The sequence below is a fragment of the Buceros rhinoceros genome, unplaced genomic scaffold (genome assembly GCF_000710305.1).
Source record: "Buceros rhinoceros silvestris isolate BGI_N320 unplaced genomic scaffold, ASM71030v1 scaffold3677, whole genome shotgun sequence".
Classification (NCBI taxonomy): domain Eukaryota; kingdom Metazoa; phylum Chordata; class Aves; order Bucerotiformes; family Bucerotidae; genus Buceros; species Buceros rhinoceros.
Genome location: NW_010423778.1, coordinates 39,906 through 47,348, shown reverse-complemented (window position 1 = coordinate 47,348; position 7,443 = coordinate 39,906). Strand labels below are relative to the sequence as shown.

At 43.3% G+C, this 7,443-nt stretch overlaps 1 protein-coding gene across 1 annotated transcript in view; it reads right to left on the bottom strand.

Annotated features, from left to right (window-relative positions):
* Positions 1–7,443, bottom strand: part of LOC104497285 (homeobox protein CDX-1-like) — a 14,082-nt gene that overhangs the window by 4,693 nt on the left and 1,946 nt on the right. The window lies entirely within an intron of this gene.

Here is a 7,443-nt window from a genome sequence, read left to right as displayed (position 1 = left end):
CTGCGGCGGCGGCTACAGCTGACTGAAGCAGCCGTGGCTCAGTGGTCTCCGGGTCATTAAAACGTAACGGCAAACGACATGAGCCAGTGAACACAGATGCAAGGAGCTGAGATTTTTATGGATATTCCATACAGGATAATTTCTGAGGACAGAATGTGTTGGCAGCAGTGAAAGGGAATTGAGAATGGCAGAAGTTACTGATGCTTCCTTCCTCTGTGGATAATGTTTGTATTGGGCAGTCAGTGTATCGGAGATCAATACCTGCTCAAAACCAGGGCCCCGAGCCCTTGCCCTGAGGTCTTCCTCCAGTTTTTGAAAGACTAGATCGTTGTTGTGTTAAAACCAGCGTTACCATGCTCGCTAACCACTCACCACTTCTTGGCGCTTCCTTGTCTGTCTATGTATGGACATTTCTTCAGGTGTCTGTGTTTAGGTGGTATATATTTTTAGTTGGTATTTTTTGGCAGTGTGTTCCACTGTGGTACTGTGGGTCATGAATCTTTACAGCTCTTGTTCTGAACAACTGTGCGGATGCCTAACTCTTCAAAAACAGGTTTCTCAAACTCAGAATCACCGCACTCCTCATTGGAGAGGTTAATTTTGAGTGGAGAAGACTGAAGGCGATTTTGGAGTTTGGTATCCAGGTGCATCACCAGAGCACACTGCCCCATAGCCACCAGCCTCCTGCAGCACAGAGGAGCTGGAGGTTTCCTGCAGCAGTGCTGTCAAATGCCTGATCTCTCCCCAGCCCCTCCCTCCAAACAGGTTTCTCAAACTCAGAATCACCGCACTCCTCATTGGAGAGGTTAATTTTGAGTGGAGAAGACTGAAGGCGATTTTGGAGTTTTGGTATCCAGGTGCATCACCAGAGCACACTGCCCCATAGCCACCAGCCTCCTGCAGCACAGAGGAGCTGGAGGTTTCCTGCAGCAGTGCTGTCAAATGCCTGATCTCTCCCCAGCCCCTCCCTCCAACTCCCCTTCTTTTGAAGTTTAAGTAGCACCCAAAGATCAGTGCTTGGGGTACAGAACTATAGCAGAACCTTGAAGTACTTTACCCTTAATTCATGATTCGGTTTCACAGGTTCATGTTTTTCCCCCCACCTGTGGAGGGAGACGTGATGTTTCCTTGTTCTAATAGCTGAGCATATTGCAGTTAACATTGCCTTCTACTTGCTGAAGGGTAACGACTTGAGGGCCATATCACTTTTTTCTCCTCCAGCATTTAGACAGTACTTTGCTACCTGTAAGACTTTTTGGCTCACCAAAGCACTGTTTGCATTGGCAGGTTCTTCAGGCTCTGCCCCTTCCTGTGCTGTTTGTAGAGATCCCAGACACAGAGCTGTGAGCACTGGTCAGTGCAGCGCTGTGCCCTGTACTGTTTGTTACACCACTGGCTGTGGATAATAGCCGGTGTGTGTAGGGGTGTGTGTCCCTTATGCGGGGGGTTCTGCTCAGCCAGGCCCACGGGGACTCCACTGTGGAGTTCCCTGGGAAGGTTCTGCTGTGCTGGTCTTGGCTGGGTAGGTCCATAGGACACTCTCATTTCAGTAGCATTTCCATCCTTGTGAAACTGTAGTGAAAGCAGAATTAGCCCCATTATGTTTACACTGATAATCAAGTGAAAAGTGCTGTTAATTTTACAACATTATGGTAAGAATTTTAGAGTCTTTAAAGAACAGCAGTTATTCAGTTCAGTCCACATAAATACTAGGACATTTGTTTTCATTCATTCGAAGTGTAAATTGTTTGTTTAACATATGGTCACCTGTGGTGCTTTAATGCCTCACTTGATATTTTTAAACTTTTGATCTCTCTAGCCGGTGGTTTGGCTGGGCTTTTTTCCTCTTTAAACAAGAGTTTGGGGTCATTCTATGGGACAAAATGTTTAAAATGTTCCCTTAGTCCCCTTTGTGGTGTTAAGATGGAGTACACAAAAGAGCAACAAGGTGATCTTATCTTGAACTCTATTCTCATTCAGAAGCCACAGACAAATATCAAATGTCCTTCTCTTGCCAAAACAAGATGGTAAACTTAAAGATAAACCTTCCTGTTTCTGGTTTTAAGTGCTCAAACTCTTCTTATCTGAGTAGGAGAGGGTTGGGCTTTTTGCTTTTTAAACTGGAGATTAAATTAAATACATGTGGAAACCAGAACTTTCTTACATAAAATCTTTGAATTCATTCTTTCAGTTTATTTTTAATAGGAATGATACTATCTGGTTTCTTTTTGAAGGAAGGTTGGGAGCTTTCACATCTAAATTAACAAGAATTTAAAAAAAAAAAAACGAAAAGAACATTGCATTCTTAAAAGTCAACAATCAGCTGAGAATAATTCTCTGTGACTTGTCACATAAATCTTTAATAATTTGGTTTTTTAAGTAGAGTAAAACCCTCTGTGAGAGACAACAGACAATGGGAGCTGAGATCTGCAAGGCTTTTCTGAGAGAATACTTCCAGTCCTGGCAGAGCCCCGTTTTAGTCTGTTAGCCCTTTACCCAGACTCTCCTTGATGTCAGTGAGAGTCTTCCTAATGCCTTTGGATGCTGGATCGGAATTAATCTGCATATGGCATTTCCTTTCAAAGGCAAAGTACACTTTTATTTGCCAAAGTTGACAAACAGCAGCAAGGAGACCTACTGCATCTGTTAGATGGAATAGACCCACTCCCCTGCGTTCTGAGCCAACTCCTGCAGACCTACTGGTTTTATTTACAGGGATGCATTTGATTTCAAGAAGTATTACCGACATTTAACTTTCTACAATCGTAATCTTTTGTTAGCAACACAGTATCCTTTTAACCAGCAATACGGTGTCAGTTTGACATGGACAGTCAGACTGTGGAACTGCAAGTGGCTGGAGAGCTTGTTAGTAGCTGGGTGGAAGAAAAATGGAACAAAAGCACTTTGAAGCAGCCACCTTTGCAGTATGACCGCCTTTGTCTTGGGGGAGTGGATTTCCTGGGTTTAATGAGCTAGTTAAGAATGGCGAGTTGTGTCAAAAACCTACTTGCAAATAGTGACTGTCGAAGGGTGCCTTTGGAGTTACAAGAAATGAGACTTTCCAGACTTGGAAAGTTTTTCCTGAGGTACAGTTTAACAATCCTGTTCCATCACACCCACTCCAGCAATTTTTGTGACTGGCCAGGTTTTGAGTTGGGGGAAGGGAACAGCTTTCCCATTGGTCATAAAATTCACAGAGCGTTTCTTCTGAAGACAATAAAGCTGGGAGAAGGCCCCTTTATTTGCTGTGAAAATCATCACCCTTTCCGGCAATATAACTCCTGAAGAAAAGAGGGAGAAGGAAGAGACAAGAGCGCATATCAAAGCAAAGTGAAGTGTTAAAAGGGTCTGTTGCCTCAATATGACAGATAGGCCTCAAAACCTCAGACAATGTAGCCCAGGAAAGGGAAAAAAAAAAACAAACCAAACCACCATCAGACCTCACAACTAGTTTACAAAGCAAAACTAATTAGCATTAGAACTAGCCCTGGCCCCTTTTTCAGTGCCTCCTCTCTCAACTTTTCAGGAGTATTCTTCATCTCCTGAAATCGCATCATTCGTAAAACCCCGAAGCTCCCTCCTTGTGGCGGGAGGTGTCGTAGCACAGCGCGTGCTGGCTTGCTGTGGCGTTACTCACAAAGCACTGTACTGAGGAGGCCACGGTTTAATGTCCTTTCAGAGGGACTTCATGTCTCTGCTTGATGAATGGAAGTTATTTTCAGTCATCTCAAAATGTGAAACAGCTTTCTGCTCAGCTCGCCTCTGCAGCTCTACCTTAGCTTAGGGTGAAGAGAGGGATCAGTGATAGTTTGGGAGCTTGTAAAGACAGAGGCTCTTGGAGATCAGCCCCCAGAGTTTTGCTTTAAAAGTGCAGGAAAAGAAAGGGGCAAGTTCTCCCTTGTGTAATTTCACTGACTTTACTGAAGAGAAAGTAATTTTAAATAAGTTTTGAAGATGGACATTGTGCTGCACGTGATTTTCTGTGAAGTTAAATTAAAAACACCACACTGTCCCCCTCAATGCCATTGTGTTAGAAAATGTTACAGGACTCCAGTCCTGTGTGCTGTCAGTAATACTGTTCCTACCGAAGTCTCGGTGTGGTGAGAAGGAATTAGTCATTATTACAGATTTGGATGCAGAAAGGATAGTGAAACATGGTGCAGCTCTATGTTTGTATTTTCTGCTGGATCTCAATGATTTGTTCTTGTTAGCCATGTTCAAATGACTCACGCTGGGAAGAATAGAACAAGATCATAGAACTGGAACCTTCCAACAGACTTGAAGAATTTTCCCCTCTGTTCTGTGGATGTCTGTTTAAATGCTCATGTTTTCCATTTGACTGTGTTTGCTATTCTGGAAGAAAGCTCCAGAACTGGCCAAATTCTGTCTTTCACTTTGCTAGTGGAAACTTTTCTATTCTTCTTTGTGATACAGAAGTAATTGAGTCCAAAGCAGAGTCATTTTTAATCACCTTTAAACAATGATTAAAGGTGTCTTGTGTGGGTTTTGTTTGGCAAAAGGAACCAACCTGCAGAAACTGTAGGTGGATTTCTCAGCGGCGGGATCAGGGGAAATCCCATTGCCAGTGCCTCTATAGACTAAAATGCAAGTGATTTACTGACATGTTTTTGCATATTGTGTGTTCTTCAGGCATTTGGCATTTTGCAGGAATGGCTTCTTAAGAGGCTTGTTTCTCTTAGATTTGAGGGAATGTAACTTCTTCCTTCCAAGACCAGATGCTGTACATTTACAGCACATTTGGTAACGATGCTATCAGCACCTGTCAGAAAAACTGCCTTCAGAGTAAACTGGTGTTGAACAGGAATTATAGGAAAGTTGCCACCTATGGGAAAAGTCTCTACTCAAAATCAGTTTACCTCTGTTTCAAAACTGGTTCCCTCCCTGTTTTACAGTAACGTAAGTGCAGATTTGAAGATGTACTTTCGGCTTTGGGAGCAAACTCTCGTTGCTGCTGGAATTGCCTGGTAATCAACTGGGCAAACCCATTGGTTTGGGCACAGTTTTACCACGAGTTTATGTTGTTTTCTCACAAAGGCAGAAAGTGAAGTCTGCTGTGTGACTGAGTGCATACATGCTTAAAAATGTGGGAATCAACAGAAGGAGATTTGTAACTTCTCAGGCAGTTTTATGGGGTGTTATTCTACTTTCCATCAAAGAGTTTGCCTGTACTTATGTTTTGTGTGTGCATGGAATTGCCACCTCCGATCCGTAGTTGTCGTGGCTTTGGTCTGTTCTCTGTTACAATTGCTGGTTCTCCTGGCTCTGCTCACCTTTTCGAAGTGGGGTGTGGGGTGTGGGGGGTGGGTTAGAGAAGGGTCCTTTTCAGTCAGTGCTCCTGGTTGAAAATACTAAGTGTCAGTCTTTCTTCCTTCAGATGTTCTGAGTCAGAACACATTTGCTCTCTCTTGTACCCTGAACACCCTTAAGAACGCAGAGACTGGGCATTGGATCCTACGTGCTCTGTGTTTACGATCTATTCCCCATCCCTGCAGTTCCACAGCTGCTGTGTCTGACGTTCAGACATTCTTCAGCCAGAGAGAGCATGGTGGATGAAGGGGTTAGCAGTTCTTTTTGGTGGGGAAAGCACTGCAGTAACACTAACCCGGGATGACAGTCTCTCATTAAACACTAAAATCTTCAGTGGTTTCAGGTAGCATCACCTCACAAACTTAACACCAGCTGAAGACATGGGTTTGTACTGGGTGTTGTTTTTAAAGTTACTGAGCAAGACTTGACATAATTTCTTGTTTTGTTCCAGGTGGGGTGTACAGGTAATGGTATCAAAAGACCTGTAGGGCATGAGGCAGTGGCAGAAATTTCAACAGTGTTTTGTTTGTCATCTGTCAGGTCATGAGGCCATGAAGAACCAGTAAGAGAAGCTGACTGTGAAATCTCTGGAGATGGAAATGTCGTTGATTCTGGGCCCTGTTTCAGTAGCTGATACGAGTTGGACTACTCAGGGTAAGTAAACCTTTGGAAACAGTCTCTCCTGATCTTCAAGGGAGAAGATTGCAGGAGCACTTCTTGCGCACTTTCAAGAATACCTTGAAAAATCACTTCCTTAATAATTATTGTTTCCATAGTGAAATATTATTATTATTGATAACTAGGATTTTGCAACAAGTAATGAAGAAATAAAATTAATTCATCGAATTTCTGTTCTGGTCACTTCAGGTAAGTCTAAGCCTCAGTAAGTCTGAGCCTGAGTTTTTCCATCTTTAAGAATAGTGGTTCATATCTATTTTACAGGGAGTAAGGAAAGTTAGTAAATAATAGGTGTAGTCCCTTCACTCTTGGCTATACCAAACCTCTGTGTAAATTCCTAAGGGCTTTGCAAAGAGAAGCGTAGTGCTCAGTGTATGCGTACAGCTTTGGGGATGTAAAAAGCAATGGATTCCTCTAAGAAAATGCTGAGGATTTTGATCATGATCCAGCAAACACCACTGGTACTTGCAGGTAGCCTAGTCATGTGTTTGGAGTCACTTACCACACTTGCATGCTCAGAACCACACTCACTGAAGTGCTTTGCTTGCTGTTAGGGCATAGTTTTAAAAATTGTCTTTTTTGGAAAATGGAGGAAAACAGAAGTGCCTGTAAACAGAGGTAAAGGAAGGGATTCGGAAAAAGGAACCAAGTCCAATGAAGCAGCTCTGTTGGTGCTGAGCATTCCTGGCCTAGCAAAAGAAATAGGAGGGGAAAAAGCACCGGGAGAATTACTCATCTGGATTCTTCCCTAAAGCACAACCCAGTCCCTGTTAAGGGAATGGAAGGGCTCCCACTAACTTCAGAGGGCCTCACGCTGGCCTGTGGGCGGTTGGGAGGGTGTCCTTTATGGCACCCTGATTCTTGAGATGAAGACGCGCAGTATCTTGCTGGACCACTCCAGGATGGAGGGACTCCCAGCACCTCCTGTGAATGCCCTGACCCTTGCAGGCTTGAAATTTGGGAAGTTGGAAAGCCCTAAGCAAGCTTCTTAAGCAGGCAGTTAGAATGTGGTATTAGCTTTATCTGTATGTATCTCACAGTGTCCCCACTATAAAAGGGACAGCACGGACAGGTCAAATCAGGTCTTTCTCTGAGAGGCTGCAGTTTAAATCCGCAGGAGCAGAAGGCAGGGAGGTAAAGAAGAGATGAGAAGTAGCGGGCTTTTGAGTTGGTATTCTGCCATTTGGAAATCGTATATTCCGTGAGCAATTTCATTGCTCTTGTAAGGAATACTCAAAACTAAGGTATAAGGTTTTTTTATGTTTTTTTCTAGGATAGTGTTCAGTGAAGAAGAAAAATTATTTTTAAAAAACCTGAACTATATATGTATTTTTTCCCCCCCACTAAAAAAATTCTTTCTCACCCAGAGTGGCAACCTTCTCTGATTGTCCTGCTGACTTGTGTGGAGTCTCTAAGAACTGAAGTCATGTTCAGCAG